Source organism: Cuculus canorus, chromosome 11 (genome assembly GCF_017976375.1).
Source record: "Cuculus canorus isolate bCucCan1 chromosome 11, bCucCan1.pri, whole genome shotgun sequence".
NCBI lineage: Eukaryota > Metazoa > Chordata > Aves > Cuculiformes > Cuculidae > Cuculus > Cuculus canorus.
Genome location: NC_071411.1, coordinates 3146379 through 3164361, shown reverse-complemented (window position 1 = coordinate 3164361; position 17983 = coordinate 3146379). Strand labels below are relative to the sequence as shown.

General features: G+C 47.6%; 1 long non-coding RNA gene across 21 annotated transcripts in view; it reads left to right on the top strand.

The window, feature by feature from the left end:
- Nucleotides 1-1294: 1294 nt before the first annotated feature.
- Nucleotides 1295-17983, top strand: part of LOC128853251 (uncharacterized) — a 262276-nt gene continuing 245587 nt past the window's right edge. For 19 of the 21 annotated variants that reach the window (XR_008451655.1, XR_008451643.1, XR_008451653.1 and 16 more), the window contains exons 1-2: nucleotides 1295-5208; nucleotides 12808-13007. This is a non-coding gene — a long non-coding RNA (uncharacterized LOC128853251). Of the gene's footprint in view, nucleotides 5209-10044; nucleotides 10330-12807; nucleotides 13008-17983 lie in introns of all 21 variants that reach the window. The other 2 variants (XR_008451642.1, XR_008451648.1) reach the window with 2 other exon arrangements.

Sequence of the window (17983 nt, the reverse complement as noted above, 5' to 3'; positions counted from 1 at the left end):
ATGACCTGTGTGGAGGCACCCATCAAGGCTTGGGGCGTGCCTGGAGGGCTGATCTCTGTGCCTGTGCTCTGAGAGGGTCTTGTGGGCTGGGATTTCCCGAAACCCCTTGGAGCTGTGTGATCTCTCAGGCTGAATGGGGTTCATTTTCTTCAGTTCCCGAAATAGTGCATATGTTTGAGTCTCGTTCTCCTCTCTGGCAGACTGGACTAACCTGGTACTGAGTCTTCAGCTCTCCCACCCGAGTCTGCCCCTTTCCTCGAGCGCAGATGATGCTCAAGAAGTGACACGTGCTCATCCCCACCATCTAGGGTCGGAGGAAGGTTCCTACTCCTGTGTTCTCTTCCTCTGTCTCTCAGATCCTTGGAGAGATCCAACAGCTCAGCTTTCAGCAGCATTTAAACAGGTCACTTCAGTACCAAGGTACCTTCTCTTCCCCTCCACCCTTTGTTATTGCTGCTCTGGCAGATTGCCCTGCCTGATTGACTGCATTTCAATTCATCTCTGATATTTAATCTCCTCCCTGGAGAAAGATGGGCTGGAGAGATGCTGTTGCTGCCCTGAGGTAAGAATCAAGAGCTGTAGAGTATTATTTCATTCAGTCCAAAAAAGCCCTCTAATAACACAGAGGACGTGTTGTCCTGTAGTGAAAGGCGGCTTTGAGAGATCGTGTAATCTGCCCTCGCCTGGCCTTGCGCTGTCTCTTGCTGCAGGACTGGAATCAAAATACCATCTCAGATACTGCAGCCCAACTGATTGGAGCTGCTTCAACCAGTTCCATCTCCATGTTCTGGAGGAAGACCTTTCCCTCCTCCTTCCCCGTCCTGGTCAGCTGACATTCAGGAAACTCAAGAACCTCTCATCTGGTTGTTTCTTTTGCAGAGAGGTGACCCTGTGAGGCGGCTTTGTTGCAAGTGAGGGTGGGATGTTGGAGCAGGACAGTGATGGGGGGGGAGCAGATGAAATGATTGGCCCCATCTCTCTCAGCCAAGAGCATTGTCAGGGTCAAAGGGTTGGAATATGGATGAGCAGCTGTGAGGGAGAGGCTGGAAAGAGCTTTTTTTGTTCATGCCTGAATAATGCTTACTCCACTGGCTGCCTGTGTCTATCTGTATTCTATCTGACACTGATGAGAGCTGTGCTCTGTTGTCCTTCCTCTTCCTCTATCCCTGGGACCTTCCACTGGGTTGATCCCTCTTAAGGATGAGCTGCCTCTGTGGTCCCTCTCTTCTTACACTGACACCAGTCAGTGATGCGCCGCTTTAAGGCAGTGCCGTTTGGCCTCTTCTCTCACCTCTAGAGGTGTTTCTCTTTCTGGTTTGTTACCACAAGAGGAGGGGCGAGCACCAAGGCTTGCTTGGGCCAGCCTTGAGTGAAAGAGTTGGAATCAGAGCCCTGATGCAGGTTGAGTTCTGCCAAATGAGACTTACGTACTCTTCCATGTTACCCGTGTCCCTGAGCAGAAAAGGAATAGGATGGGAGCTCCCATTGGATGTATTAATTTCTCCTGGACCGTGTCTCTCCAAGGTCATTCATTTGTGATTGCATCTGTATGGTCACATCTGCCTAGCTGAGCTCGTGGAAGCCCATCAGGAGACAGACCTCATGTGACTGTGAAATACAGAGATCTTATATGACTATCTAAATCGCTACTCTTCACAAGGACACAGCCTCCTGGGGCAGATCTGTGAACGGAGCCAAGTCCTATTTAATTTCTTCTGACCGCTGCTGTCCTAGTCCGGCTCAAATAATCAAAGTTTTTTTGAGAGCAAAGTCCTGTGATTTTTTTTTGGTCCAAGTGCTTGCTCCAGCTTGTTGGGAGTGTCCGCTCTCTTCAGGGAATGGTGGAAGGGAGGTAGTGCCTTCGCCTGGCTGTGGCTGTGCTCCCTCCTGAAGCTCAGTACAACCTTCACTGCCCTAGTGCTTCGAAAGAAGCGAACTGCAGCTTTATTTACATGACATGGGTGGGGTTATAATAAAAGGAAATTAAGAAGCCCACACTAACAGCAATGGCTTTTGTTTGTCATCAACAACACTGCAAGCCTGGCCTCACTAAAAAGCATTTGCTGAATGGCCAGCTGCCATCCCATCCTGGGCACTGGCTGCGTGCTCTTGTCTGGAGAGTGGAGCAGAATCGGGCCCGTTTGCTCACTGCAGGTTCCCGCTGCATAAGGCGGTGGGAATGATGTGATGCTCTTCTCCAGGAATGAACATTGGACAAGGCACATGTTTAACCGCGGTAGGTCGGGCTCTCCAAGTGTTCTCAGAATAAGACCCCCTCCTCTTTCCAGATGGTGAAATGTCTCTGAAGAGTTCTCACTCCGGATAGACTTTTTTTTTATTTAACTGCTTGGCCTCTGCCCAACGGAGTCTGTGTGGCTTTATGGGAAAGGATTTTTCGTTGTGTGGTGATGGTGTTGTGCACATTTGAACATGTGTACCCAGTGGATCATTCAGCGAGGGATGGAATTGCGCTGTTGACCACAAATGTTTGTGCATATGCACTGCTTGCACTTATTTGTAAAGCTATAATCCTTACTCAGCCAAAGCTTCTGGTGTTATAGGTTTGGTTGTTACTCTGTCTGTGCTCTGCAAGGCTCTGTTAAGCCCATCACCAGCTCCTTCCCTGCCGGATGCTTCTCTGTAGCATCTTGTGCCTCGCACCCAGTAGGTTGTGAAGAGGGTTGGTTATGAAGCGATGCTGTCTGTGCTCACAGGACCTGGTGTCCTGGGAAGCCCTCCCTGGTGTGTGTCTCTGCCTGTGCACTGTGATTCTTAAGGTCTGGTGTTCTTGAAAGCCTTCTGGCTCTGCAGGTAGAGGAAACGCTTTGTTGGTAAAACACAAAAGTGTTGTCCCATGTGCCATGGGACTGGAGGGTAGAAAGGTGTCCCCTTATCTAAAGAACATCTCTTTCCAGACACCTGTGTCTCTTAAAGGGGTGTGTTGCAGGTAATTGATGCGGCCATTTGTTAATTGGCTGCAGAGTAATGATGTTGGGGATCGCATTAGAATTAGCATTAGGGCTAATAGTGCTGCTATTGCTTCTCTGTCAGCTTCTTCCACTCCAGCCCCCTTCTCTCCTCTGCCTTAGATAAATAACCGCTGTCTCAAGATCTGCAGGAATGCCAGATGGAAAGCATTCCCTTCCTTTCAGACTCACTGGGCATACAGGGCTCATTTACAGCTTGCTGGCATGTGCCAGTTGTTCCCAGAGCTGACCAGGCACTGCCTCCTCGGCACGAGCGGGGGAAAGCCGGGCTCTAGGACATAAAAGAGTAAGGGAGAGGGGATTTTTGTGGCAGATGAACACAGCTGACACGTCTGTGCCGGCAGTGCAAAGGTGTTCAGTGAGCACAACAGGGACTGGGCTGATTCCAAGCCGCAGGAAGACAATCGACTCAACCTTGTAACTATGATCCTTTTGTCCAGGCCTCTCCAACCACTCATCAGACACCCCTACCTCAGAGCAGCCCTTGGAAGCAAATACCTCATGGAGGAGAATCTAGCCTGCAACAAGTTTGAGACCACAAAGCGAATTAGTGGCATGGTTTGTGATACCACCACAAGGTGTAATTTCTCCGTCCATGCTTAGGCACTAATAGGTACCACTAGTTTTCCAGGGACAAACATACTTTTATTCCCCCTTTTTAAAGCATTCTTGCGTCCCATCCAGAATCAACCTTCTCTCCTTGATATAACCACTGGCAGAAGGAATGGGGAGCTGGCAGTGAAGGGAATGAGTACAGGAGAAAAGGCGGGGTGTGGAAGTGTATATGCAGGGGGAGTAATATGGATGGTAGCAGTGGAAGTGTGTTCAAACCTCTCACTGGGACTCCAGCAGCCTTTGGTAGAACTGGAGAGACAAAGTGCAGAGCAGTCTTCATCTACAACCCTTGTGGAAGTGGCAGAAAGAAGGCTTGTCCAGCACTGAACTATTTTCAAGCGGCTCAGCTCTTTGGTAAATGTTTCTGGAAATAAGATGGGTTTTCCTCTTGCTCTGCAGGATCCTCATGCCTTGATGAAGTGAATGAGTTAAGTGGCGCTGTGATCGGTGCTGCAGTCGGCTCGGCTTCCTGCAAGACAAGAGACCTCTCGGCCTTCACATTTGGAAAGAGATGTGTTGGGACATGGTGGGGAGGGCTTTGCAATTATTGCTGAGCTTTTGCTCAGCAGTCCTCAACTCACTGCCGTTTGAGAAGCAAACGTAATGTGCTGCAGCAGTGACCGAGGCCAGCTGGGTGCTCAGACCTGGTTCTGCCCCCAACCGTTGGGGTGTGGGCTTGGGGCGAGTTGCCATGAGTTGGTGAGTTTAGCTCAGGCTCAGACATGAGGGCAAAGGAGCTCACTGATTTGTGTCTCTTTGCAGGGCGCTGCTCCGACAGGCGCTGCCCCAGCTCCAGAGTCCTGCTGCTGCTCCGAGGCCGCCAGCCTTGCAGAGGAGAAGATGGTTTTGTTTAGTTTGCTTATATTAAGAAAAAATTCTGTCAAAATAGGGATTTGGAAAGGCGAAGGGGGAGCAGGAAGTCTTCCTGTTGGCATTTATTAGAAGGGAAATGAATGTTTTATGTTCAGGGGGCCCTGCTGGATCTGCAGTGCTTGAGGGCACCGGTACGGTGAAAGCCTCCTGACTTCGTGATGCAGGGTGCGAATGGGATCTGGAATAAGCAAGAAAGGGCTAAATATAGAAGCTGCTGGCTCCCATCCTGCAGTGGTGGCTCTGCCCTCACTCCAGTCCTGGAGGCAGCAAGTTCTGCCTATTGTTCCGGTCACATTCTTGTGTCCCACGATGGGGCCTCTGTGATGGAATAAAATGAAGAGAAACAGATGGGAAAACAATAACCCAAGGAACAGGCCTTGAGCTTTGCTGGAAGCTTCCAAAAACCCATAAATCCCCAAATGTGTTTGTGCTGGGTTAAGGAACTGAAGCAAAGCAAGGGCCAAGTACTTGCCTTTCTGTCTCCCATGTGCTCTTGTTGCACAGAGACAACTCTCTATGGGGGTCCTACCTCGCAAGAAATGATTATGGTGGCAACTCAGTTTCCTTAATATTTTAATGCTGGGTGATTCGCTAGCTGTCCTTCCTCCGCAGGCCCCTGGATAAAGTGGCTGCACGAGGAGCCAGCCCACCTTTCCATCCTTCTCCTGGAAGGATGGCTGCAAGCAAAGCATGGTGGAACCCTTGCAAAGCAGAGATGCAGTCTGAGTTACTGGTAAGTGGTGTGTAGAAAGAAATAACCATTAGTGAGCATGAGCTGCTTGGAAGGAAAGAGGGACTGACTTGAGCAGCGAGAAGGGAATAAGACCTGCCTGAAATATCATGTTTGGGGACCGTGAAGGCATCAAAGTAATAAGAAGTTCTGACCCAGCCACAATTCACTTTTCACGTTTGAAGTCAGGGGATGATATTTTCCCCAGCAAACTGTTATCTATAGTATCCGATCCTTGAGGGTGCATCCAAGACCCTCAGTGAGCGGCAGGGAGGATGGATGACCGGATGTGAATGAATGAAGTTTGGTTCTTTCTACGGAACTTTACCTTACCTTGCAAAAAGCAAACAGCTTTTTTGCTTACTTACCTGTCTGTGAGTTGGCTTTACTCACACTTAGCCATCCTCACTACAACTGTTTTTTTCCTAATAGCTTGTTTGCCTCTGTCTTTTTGAGATGAACAGTCCTCCAGGTGATCTGACCAATGTCACAGATGGTCCAGGGGAAGAGTGAGGCAGTGCTGTGGGGAGCAGGGAACGGGGTGGGGGGGTGAAATGAAACAAGGTCTTAATTTGAACCAACCAACTTGCGAAACCTCATCTTCAGGATCTGGGGCAGGAAGAACTGCACATGCTGGAGCTGTGCTGCTGCAGCTGTGCTGTTACAGCATGGAAGCGAAGTAGTCTATACAAAAGTGATCTTCATCCTTGTTAAAATTCCCCCATTCTTCCCCTGTTCCTTTCTTCAAAGATATATTCTTTCAATCATCGTCCTCCCTAATATGTTTGCTCTTTCCAACCACTGTGCCATGTTAAACAGCTGTTGCCATTCTGAATGGACAGATATATCCCTATGCAAGCAATGAAATGGTGAAAATATTCATGTGTTGAAGTGGCTTGGTCCGAAGCTGTTGAAACCAGCAGCCAGGCTCACATTCTGTTTAATGGCCTTGGAATCAGCCCTGATGATACTCAGGCAGCTGCATTTGCAGAGTACAGGTTTTCTGTGTGGTTCATTGCAATAGTAGGGGGTATTTTGTACAGACAGATGTGTACTCTTGGATTATAATTACGTAGTTTATTAACTTTATTGTTCCTTGCATTTAAATAGGAGATTTTTTTCATTGAAATTATAGAGCGTTCATGCCCTTCTTTTCTTTGTGCACATGAAACCGCATAGGAACCACCAAGTTGCTCGTGAAAAGTGAGCTTGACATCAACACAAAACTGTTTTGTGCACAGGGAAGTGCATTGCTTCCTTTGGCCGAATGTTATGCTGCCGAACTCGGTCATATCCTGCTGCAGCGCTGTGACGCAGCTGACGTGCTGTTGTGTCACTGCTTCTTCAGCTGGGTAGACAGAGCAGAACCAACCAAATGTATTTCAAATGTATTTCAACGGGCTGCTGCTCCAGCTCACGTGTGTGTTTGTGCCACCTGTCCTCAGAAAGCACGCAAAGGGCAGGGAACCGCTTCTGCCAGCCCCACGGTGCTACAGGAAATGAACCTTCCTGTTTTCTTATCCACCTCTGTTCTACCTAGGGCGAGCCCTGCTTCCTGCCGAGAGCTGAACAAGGGGCTGATGGAGGTAGATTTCATGAGGGGTGTGAAATATGTCCTTCTTTCTTTGGGCTTGGAGCCACTGAGGGCCTTTTCATGCCATCTGAATGGGATAGGGGAGGATGCACAGGAGGAGGAAAAAGACTCCAGGCTGATTTTCTCTTTTAGGATCTGACTCCCACTCCTGTTGCCTTGGGGGGGGAGAGTGCTTTACACCATCAGTCAATGATCTTTTTTCAACTGCGAAGTAAATATTTTCTTGGCAGACTAACTGTTCTGAAAGAAACAGTAGAAGGCAGGGAGATGGCAGGTATCTTTAGATATCTTAGGTCCCATTCCACAGAGTGAGGGTGGATAACACCAGTGAAGCCAGCAGGAAGAGACCTGTCTACCTCTTTGAGAGAGGCAACTGGGCAGAGCTGAGGAGAGTCTGGCTTGCAAAGTGAGGAATGAGGAAAGAAAAGTTGGAGTCTTGCTGAGCTTGTCTTGCTCAGCAGTGAATGAAGGAGAGAATCCTCCTGTTTGCTTTGTCTCACTTCTGAGGTACCGGCTAAAGCCTTCTGTGTGCGTAGGCAAGAGTCACTTCGGTCAAATGCAGTTACTGTTAAGAGGGAAAAATAAATAACAACCGCAAACCAGCACATAGTAGGGCATAAACAGCTGAACATGTGGAAGAATAATGTTTGGGCTTGAATGAAGTATCAAATTCCATTTGGGTGGGATGGTGTTCAGTAATGTCACACTGCAGTGTTTTGTTTTGGAAACAAACCGGAGTCGTTTATTCCTTTCTTAACGTTGAAGCTATTCTATAATTTGCAATTTGAAAGTGCAGCTTGGGGGAGCTGATTGCATTTCACAGAGCCTGTGCCTCGTGCTACACACAACCCTGGGTGGGTTTTTTTGTGTTTGCGCTGTGAGAGCTGGTGGGAAGGTCTGCCTTTTGGAGACAAGCAAACTGGTTTGATTTCACAAAGAAAACGGCACATGAGCAGAACTGCCTTCGTGGTCAGTGCCCCTTGGCCCAGGGCAATGCAGCGATGAGAGGGGGCTGGAAGGTCTCATCACTGTTACGGATGTGGACTTTTGGCTAAGAGAGACTGGGAGTGATTGTGCGAAAGCAGGAGCCCACTTAAATAGTGATGCTTATGTTGTATCGCACATATTGTCTGTCCTGCAGGAAAAGGAAAATTTCCTCCTTTTGTGGGTTTGTTTTTTTCTAAGATAGTATTAAAACTCGCTATAGCTCAGCCCCCGGCTGCCCACTCTATTTTTGAATTCTCTGTGGTATCCTCTTCTACACAGTTTTGAAGGAGGTTCTTTAAGAGTGCTTTTCCCCTTGATACGAGTAGTTTGGCCTGCTTTATAGCCCTGCACCATCTCAAAACTAGTTTCTTTTGAAGCAGGAAGGATTCTTGCTGCGGTCCCTCAAGGCCTCGTTGTGCCTGTCCCTGTGCTATCATAGTGTGTAGCTCAAGGCGTTTGCTTTTTGGAAGGAGTAGTCAAAGAAGCGATTTGCCCAGGGGCGTGGAGGTGCTTGGGGAGGCAGCGGGAGAGCAGACCATAGCTTTTCTTTTGCTGGAGCCAAAGACTCTGTCATCAGCCAACTTCCTCCCTGATTTCTTGCGGAGCCGGAGCCTGACCTAGTGTGCTGTGATTTCTGAGTACAACCTGGGAATGACTAAGTTTGTTGTTCCTTTACCAGTCATTTAGCTTCTGCAATGGAGAAAGATAGAAACACGATGAGGCTTGACTTGCTCTCTTTATAAGTGCACTAAAGTGCGCGTGGTTATAATGCTGTAGCAGGTACACCATTGTTTCCCCTTTGGGAGATATGGAAACTCCCTTCCCGCTATCAAACCATAGAATGTTTTGGGTTGGAAGGGACCTTAAAGATCATCCAGTTCCAACCCCCCTGCCATGAACCTTCCCCTGGATTAGGGTGCTCAAAGCCCCGTCCAACCTAGCGTTGAACACCTCCACGGAGGGGGCATCCACAACTTCCCTGGATAACCTGGGCCAGGGCCGCCCTACCTTCATTGTAAACAATTTCTTCCATACGTCTGATGTAAATCATCCCTCTTCCAATTTAAAGCCATTACCCCTCATCCTGTCACTACAGCCCTCCCCATCTTTCTTGTAGCCTCTTTCAGTACTGGAAGCTCCTCTAAGGTCTTGCTGGACCCTTCTCTTCTCTGGGATGAACAACACCAACTCTCTCAGCTTGTCCTCATTGAGGTGCTCCAGCCCTCGAATCATCTTCGTGGCCTCCTCTAGACCTGTTCTGGCAATTCCATATCCTTCTTATGTTTGGGATTCCAAAATTGGACACAAGACTCCAGGCAGGTTCTCACAAGAGCAGAGTAGCAGGGGGAGAATCACTTCCCTAGCCCTGCTGGCCATACTTCTTTGATGCATTCCAGGATACAGTTACAATCATGCTGTAAATCAGCACAGTGCTGATTCTCTACTGGAGAATCCATTTTATTCTGTTTTTCATTTAGGCAAGCGTGATGCTCAATGTTACCTTCACTATCATATTGATGCATGAGTAGTTTCTAGAAGATAGCAGCTACTGTCCAGCCCGTTCTGCTCTTTTCCTTTTAGCAAACCAACCTCTGGTATGGTGGCTGCAAAAGCAGCCGTGCATGACTTCACCAAATACAGAGCAATGGCAACCCCAGCTCGTGGTGTATATTAGCAATATGAATAGCTTACCCCCTTCTCCTGCTCTTTGTCTCTCCCGACAAGACTAATGGAAAGTTAAAAGAATTATTTAACATATAACAGATATTTAAAGAAACACTTCTTCCTGTAAAGTGTATGCGTGGTTATCGACATCATAAGGAAGAGCATTTTGTCTTTAGCTCTTGAATGATGGGAACTCGTAACGCAGTAAATTACACCGATATATAAGTTAATGTACTCTGCTTTAGCGCAGATATTTTACTGTTATTATCACTATTGAAAGTGACATCCATCATGGTGACATGCACCCAAAAAGTGAAAAAAAAGCCTGGTGTAGTTGTGTCTAATAACCCTAATTACAGAACTCTTCTAATGTCTTTTTTTATAACAGTTTTGTGGCCCTGTATTATCTCCCATTAATGTGATTTCTCTCCTACCTATAAATTTCTCAGGATTGCCTCTTTCCTTCCACTTTCCATAATCGCCATTTATTATCCACGTGCTTCCCATAAAACAAGGCTATAGGTGATGGAGAGAGATTGATGCTGACCTACATACAGGCCCACCCTCAGCTTTTTTTCTCTCTTTCCCCTTAGCGATAATGAGCTCGTTACAGTGTTGAGGCGGCTTCGTTAAAAGGTTCAGCTTCTCCTCGCAATTGGTGCTAAAGATAGGCTCATTAGCTGAAACTTTGCTTGAGGAGTAAAGGAGCTTTTGGAGAAGAGGTGCTGGGGTGGACTCCAGAAGTAAATAAACAAGAGGAAACTCCATCCCGCTGCCATGTCAGCTCCAGGAATAACTTGGACCTGTAAGGAAACACACCAGCAGTGCAGCTTTCTGTGAAAGGAGGCTTCTCCATCCTCACTGGCTAAAGCAACCAGGTACCTGAGGGTGATTTTGCTCGCAGTTTTGGGGGTTTATTTTAGTGTTGCCACATTGAGCCTTTTTCCACGGGCGCCTGAATACTCCGCAGGCCTTGCAAGGCTGCGGCACCTCTACTGCACGTCCCGGGAGAACATACTGAAAAGCTGCTCTGCCTCAGCGAGGGCAGGTCGGAGCACTCCCTGGCTCACTGAGGCCGAGGGATTTAGGATAATCTGCGCTAGGCTGCAGACCACTTTGCTGTGGTTCTTTCCAAACAGCTTTGTGCAATTCTGTGCTTTTCCTTTGAGTCTGCTGGGGCTTTCCAGCACAAGCAGCTCATTCCTGCCCACCCAGGCTTCAGGAAGTGCAGCAGAGCGCGCTTGTCCCCTCTGTTCACTTGCTGGGCCAAGGGCTCTTGCCAAGCAGGACACATCTGTGGAAACTTGAGGTGGCTGCACAGGTTGGGGATCCTGAGGAGCCTCCAGTTAGTGCCCAAGGAGAAGGGAAAACTACCTTTTTTTCCCCCAGAAGTCTGTTAATTTTTTCTGTTCTCCCGTTTCTAAGAAAGGTGGGCCCTGGTGGCCACCACTAGCGAGGGGGCAGTGGGTTTCTACAGCTCCACCTCGCTTGCCGTTTGCTGGCTTGTGAATAGACTCCGCTAGGAGACTCTTCTGCATAGCAAAGGATATCTTATTATCTCCTGTCCAAAAGGGAAATGCAGCTCATAGAGTAATTATCTCTGCCATCCTCACTGCCTTATTTCTTACCATGTTAACATACCCATAATTAACCACAAAACCTTCTTTTTCCTCCTTCCTCCCAGTTCTTGTGGTTGTCTGCGCTGAGCAACCGAGGCGTGTTTGAAATAAAGCTCTGCCTGTTTCTACCTACCTTGAACTGAGTTTAGCTCTGCCCTTTGGTGAAAACCAAAGGGAAAGGTCCAGCTCCACCAAACAGCAGGAGGCATGAGAGGGAGCTGGTGGCAGGATCTTCTCTCTCTGCTTGTCCTCACCTCTTCTTTCCCAGTCAGACTGACACGAGCCCTGTACAAAGACTTGTTATTTTGAGGGGAGGTGTTTGCAAGCCATCCATGATGAAGTTGTCCTGGCAGCTGGCATGGGCTGCCCATGTGGGTGGTGCTGCTGGGGGAAGCGTATGGCCCTTGAATTACAACTGTATTTATCCTACCGGATTTTTATGGAGTATTATTTGTGATTCCTTCAGGGAATGTTAATAATTTACATGTGTTGGTTTCTTAGTGCCCTTTCTTTGCTTTTGTCATTGTTAGTAATGAAAAATATCGATGAAGAATAACTCTGAGCCTGTTTTGGTAGGTGGACTGCGCTTTGGTTGGTGAGGGAAAAGCTTACACTGAATGCCATGTAATTAATGAATCATTGGTTTGATTGTCTCATTACTGCCCTGAAATGTTGTTTATATGACCAACATGTAAAGCTTTTGTATGCTTGGATGTATTCAAGAACATGAGGGATGCAAAAGCATTTCTGAAGGCTCCTCAGTGGCCATCAGTGTAAATATCCTCCAGACCTTGTTGCTGGGACATTCCCAGGGCAAGGCTTGTTTCTTCCACTGGTTCTCCTGCCTCTGCCCATAGCAGTGGTGGGAGAGCAGGGAGCAGCTGGAGCAGTTACTGGTAATTAATTCTCCGTCATGCTTGTGAGCTTGATCCTACGGGCTGCACCTTGACTTGGGGATTGTACGTGATATGGCCGTGCAGGGGCAGAGCCAAGGACTCGTGATGGCCATCCCAGGGGGATGTGAAGCTGTGAAGGCTGCCAGCGCTTCGGTCAAATTGTGGCTCTGCAGAACGGGGAAACTCCTTCCTCTTCCCCAAGAGGCCAGGAAACCAGCAGAGGAAGATGGACCAGCACGAGTAGATGGGCTGCGGGGCAGCTGGGCTGTGCCCCTGTTCTCCTCCGTGCTGTCAGCCCTGCTCTCTTTGGTGGCGTGAGCTCGCTGGCCCTCAAGCTGCAGACGGAGTGGTGAGAGAGGATCTCTCCATGCAGCAGGACACTGAGCAAAGGATTGAAATGTCTGCAAGCTGGGTGGCTGCCTGGACTTCCCAAGCAGTTACATGGGCTGTGTGACAGCAGCAAAGAGTATGTCATTCCCTTCCTTGCTCTTTTGATATGTCCTCTCCGCGATCTGCCGTGTGGGCTTCTGAGCCCAGGCAGGAGGAGCAGTTACTGTGCAGCCAGATGGTTCCCTATTTTTCAGGGAGATTAATTAGCTAACATCGTCTGGTCCAGCCCTGCCATCTGAGAAACAAGTACTTATGGCAACAAATGAGCTGTCAGTTGTCCCCTCCTGAGCCTACTGATGGAGTTCAATGGACTTTTCCTCAGGCCCTTGGTACCGAGATGTTGTGTGCTGACATATGTTACCTGTCTGAGTTCTCGAGTCCGTTGAAGCTTGTGTGATGGGCATGTAGGTGTGTTAAGAAAGGACTGACCAGCATTTGGGTGTGTTTTCAGGATCCGTTGCATCCACGAGGAACAGCTCTGCTGTCAAGTTCGTGATAACCCCCTCTGCTTCCATGGAGAAAAAACTTCTGAGTCTGAAGAGAGTCACCAAGTCGTGTGGGATGGTGGCAGGGATGTGAGTACAGAGAAGTGCATGTGCTTTTCTCCTGGGAGCCCTCACAGCTCTACAGAAGCTCTCTCAGTAGCTACTGGTAAGTAAGTTGTTAGAGTAGGGTTTTTTGGGGTCCAATGCTGTAAGTTCATGTCTTGTTGGGTCTTAATGAATGGGAAATGGAGTCTGGAAAGGCTGTATTAAGCAGATGGCACTGAAGGTAAAAAGTGAATTTAAAGAATATTTTTTCAGGCCAGACCTTGATTTGGAGATTTTAAAGCTTGTGTGATGGGCATGAAGGTGTGTTAAGGGAGGACTGGCCAGAGTTTGGGTACAATTTCAGGATCCGCTGCCTCCATAAGGAGCAGCTCAGCTGCCAGCTTCACAATGACCTCTCTTCCTGCCACGGAGGAAAGACTTGAGTCAGGAACACTAAATTAAGTGCTCCTGCCAAGCTGGAGATTTTGTAGCAGTTGCTGTATTGGGAAGAAAGACTACATAATGCCCTTGAAGCTTCAGAAACAAAAGGTTCACTGACACCACAGCTTCCCATGCATTTGTTCTGAAGTCTGTGCCCAGTGCTGGAACGTGTGGACCTGTCTGTTCAGTTCCTTACTCATGGGCAGTGAGGTTTAGCTCCTTCCCTTTGTGCAAGTCTCCTCTTGTTTCCTGTACCCATTTGTGACCTTCTTGGGAGGGCTGGAAGCCCCAGGGTTTTCCCTTGAGGGACGATTGCTCATCCTTGAATAAGATGTTTACTCTTACCTGTAATTGCATGGGGCTTGAGCAGCGCCAAACCCCAACTGTGCTTCCTTCCCATCTCATTGCTTTCATGTAGAAACATGGGTGTGTGAATTGCTTGGGGAGGTTCAAGTTGTGGCATGATAAGCTCCATCTCCAGGCACTTTCCCAATCTAGTTTGTCAGGAGCAGGTTCTGCTTCTTGTTGTCCGTTCGTTGCAATCCCCACTGTACATCAGGCTCTCCTGGCCTTCCTCCACTGCCCTACCCACCTCTGGCTCATTTGGGAATGAGTACATTTGGGAACCAGTTGCTGGTTTTAAAATGGGAAGAAAGGCATCCTCTATTTGACTTTGAAAAACGGGGAGATTTGGAGCAATGGAAGGGAAAGGACCATGGATTTGGTCCAGTATTTATTTTGCTTATTGGAAAACAAAAATATTTACCAGGCTGCTTTCAGAAACCAGCAATCCGTAAGCTTGGCTTTCATTAAAAAGGCACTCGTTATTTTTCCTCTGAGGATTTAATGTCATGTTTCAAAATTTTCTGTGCACAATAGTTGCATTTTTTTATCAGATCTTGTTCTGACTTTGCAACTGCAATAAAGTTTAGGAAACTATTATTTATTATGGGTTAAAAAAATATTCTATGAATCTGACTGCTTTCCTTGATTACTGGACCATACTGCAATTCTTCTCCCAGTTGCAAAACAGCACTGTAAATGTAATTTCAGACTCTGTAGGGTGTTCCCAAAATGGTTCAGGAAGCTATTGTCTCTGCCTTCTATTGCTCGGCTCTGTTGCTGGGACTTACACGGAGAAACTTATGGATAGATGCCCCAGGAAGAGGGAGAAGGTGGTATCTGAGCCCTCTCCTCCTTTAAAGTCTATCTCTTTCCCCTCTCTTCTCCAGACTCCAGAAATGGAAGTGTTTGGTGTTTTAGATCTGCCTTCATCAGAGCTCAGTGTTGGCCAGGAGTTGGGGAGTAAACTTCTCTCTCCCTTCTTTTCTTTAAGTAAGTTTTAAAAGTACTCCTGTGAAGTGAGCCCTGGTACATCCATATTAGCAGACTAGAGAGGCTGTTAATGGTTGCTTCAGGATGGGGGTAGGAAGGGAGAGAGGTAGGTTTCCTCTTGAAAGAGGATTCTTGGAAAACCTACGCTTGCTTTGCAGACACGGAGTTGGCCTTTAGGGTCAACCTAGGTGGTGACCTACAGAGACATTAGACACCTGGTGTTCGCTGTAGCCTGGTCTCCAGCTCCCTAAAACCATGTGAGCAGAAGGTCAGGGGAATACCTGGAGGTCAGGCATCCTGAGAGTCCTGTGTTCCCAGCCCCAGAGCAGCTGCCCACATACCACATCGATGTTGATCGTGTATATTGATATTGAGGGGACATAGCTCTAAGGTGGAGGGGGCTGCTTAGCTCCCAGGCTTGACTGGGTGCTGAGGCAGAGAAGGTACGGCTGTCTTCTAGGAGCTGAACCATGGCTGCCAGGTCACTGCGCAGCCTTCAGGTCACGGTGGCTGTAGGTACTATTTACCTCAACTAAATCTGAGCTCTGGGCGGTGAGTGCACAGTACCCATCTTGTTACCAGACAGCCGAGCCCTACAGCCTGACCCTGTCTTTTGATAGAGAACCCTTTGCGTGCCCTCTAAGGCACCCGGGGGACAGTCAGGTGAGGTTAACAAAATGATCTCTGCATATGGACTATGTATTTCATCTGGAGGGGACGTTGCCTTTTCATTCTCCTAGCACACGTGGTAGCGTCTCATTCCTCTGAGGTCAACTGATTGTGGCCTTAACCTAGAAGAGAACATGAATTCATCACAGCTTTACAGTGAGACTGGAGCGTTTCTAAAGAGCGTGTCATATTTCTTTTGTGGTTATGGATTATAAGGCAGAAACGATCGAGCAAATCGTATGATGTATCATCCAGGAGGGAACTGCGAGCTGCTGTTAGTCCCAGCAGAACAGCAAATGACCACGTGAGATGGAAGACCATAGTGAGAAGAGCCTAATTGTGTTTATCTGTCTCTCGTTTGTCCCTGCAACAGACGTTTTAAAGCACAAAAATATTTTTAAAAAATCTAGTTTCCTTTTCATTTATGGCCAGAGCTTTCATAACTAGGTATGTAAATAATGCCTGAAGCATCCTGACTGTTCTCCTGCATGTTAAACTGCCACAGCCAGTGCAGTTGCTTGCAAATATTGTGTGCAATAGCAAGGGAAAAATTGGTTTTGCTCTGTATTTATTGCATTTCACTCCGCTTGGCCACTGGAAGCAGCTTGAGTCAGCTTCGCTTCATCTCTCACACCCTTAACCCAAAGCTGCACTATTTAGTTTCCTAGTAGAACTGGTTGGGAATTTTTTTGAGACGATTATTTGTTAGTAAATGCCGTGTTATGTAGATGATGACTTTTAATAGAGAAATGTAAATTTCGGTTACAATTTTTGTGGCTGCCTCTTGTTGCACCAAGACACCTGCTTACTCTGGTACATTACTCGGGCGCGCAGGCTGAAAGCTCCTACCTCCAGCTCCAGCCCCACAGATCATCAGCCTCTTTCCCTCTCAGCTTTGTCCTGTTCACCCTTGGATAGACACATGGGGTGGGGTATGCTCTAAGCTGTGCGAGCCCCTGTCTTTTCCTTTCTGTTTCTTTTTTTTTTCCCCAAGGATTTGCATTTATGCCACATTAAGTAGTTAAATAACCACCCCCTGAAATACATTGCAAAAGGACAAATATTTTTCTCTGAATGACTTGTAATTCATGACAGTGAGAGGGAATACTTCGAAGAGATTAAGCAGGAAAAATGGAATCTTCCCTTGGATTGTGAAAGTTCCTGCCTCCGAGGGGGCTCTGAGACTCCTCTCCCCACCTGCCCACTGTAGTGAGCTCCAGGGAGACGGGTCTGGACAACGGCAGGAGGTTTGAAATCTGATTTGGCACTTGGTAACCAGTGCTCAAAATCATGGCACAAGTTGAAGAACCTAAGGAAGCTGGGATTGGGAGTGGGGGAGCGTGGTTCTGCTTGAAAGTCTGCATGAGCAACTGGAAGCAGCAATTTGCTTCAATTCCTGTATGCTCCTTTGGGCAAGGCTGCTGGGAGCCAGGGGTGAGCCCAGCTATTCTCAAAGTGAAATCTTGCCTGATTTATCTCTAGGAGGTAAGAGCTATATGTGCCGAGTTTACCTTTTTTTTTTTTGTTCAGAAGTAAGCCTTTGACCTCCAAACAGAAAAGCTCTCTTGTGTCTGTGTATGTAAATAACCCACAAACTGGAAAAGCTGAATCTCTTGGTTTTCCTGTCCCCAGTGACATTTGTAGGGAGCTGCCTTTGCTTGCCTACGTCCCCAGCTTCGTGAAAGGGCTGTGTTTGCCAAGCTCTTTATGTCTGACCAGCAGAGCTCAGATTTAGATTTATGCGCAGATTGTTTGAAGTTCAGGCATAAAAACTAGGAAGGGTAATTTTATTTTGTTTTTCCTTCGGGGGGCTGGGAGTCCGGGCTGCCAGAACAGACTGAACTGACTTGTGCATCTTCTCCCCTAAAGCCAGCTGACAGTTTTAAACCATCTTTAAATCAAAGCTTTGTAGTTAAGATTTACTGGGAGCTTTTTACAAACAAAACGCAAAATCTGGTGCTGTCTGCGTGGAAGACAAATTCTTGAATCTGGCTTCCTATGCAGTGACAGAAACGGGGGGCTTTCAGATGTGTATTTGTGTAGGTGCTGAGCCCTGCAGCGGTGGTAGGTGCTTCCAAATGGCCCTTCTCAGAAAGGAGAGGGATCTTAGTGTTTGAAGGCAGATCCTATGTGCCTCATAGATTTATGGGAACGAGGGCCCTGAAGTGGGTGAATGGACAGGTACCTATAAATACAATGAGCTAGTCTTGCACGCAGAGTAGCTACATCTAGCTTTATAAATAACAGCAGCCTTTTAGGTTTCCTAGGAGGTCTGGCAGGCTTACAAATGAATGTACTGCTAGTTGTCTGAGACCAGACATCAGAAAGCTGTCCATGAGTGCTGTTGGCCCAGTGTCTTTTTCCCTGCCCCCATTCCCTCGCTCTTCATGTTGCCTTTTTTTGTCATTTATGCTTGTTTTTTTGGTTACCGAAACACAGACCCTGCCTGGCCTGCAATCTCTCGCTGTTGCTTGCTGAAGACGAATGATTCATCAGGCTCAACCTGATAAAATTGTGCAAGCCAGTCACCGAAGTTAATCAGACCAAAAGGAAAGAGAGGAGGGAAGGGAAAAACAAAACCAAAAGGCCCCAGAGCTAGTTCTAATTTTCAAACTTCCCCTGGGAATTTAAAAATGCATATATGATGTTCTC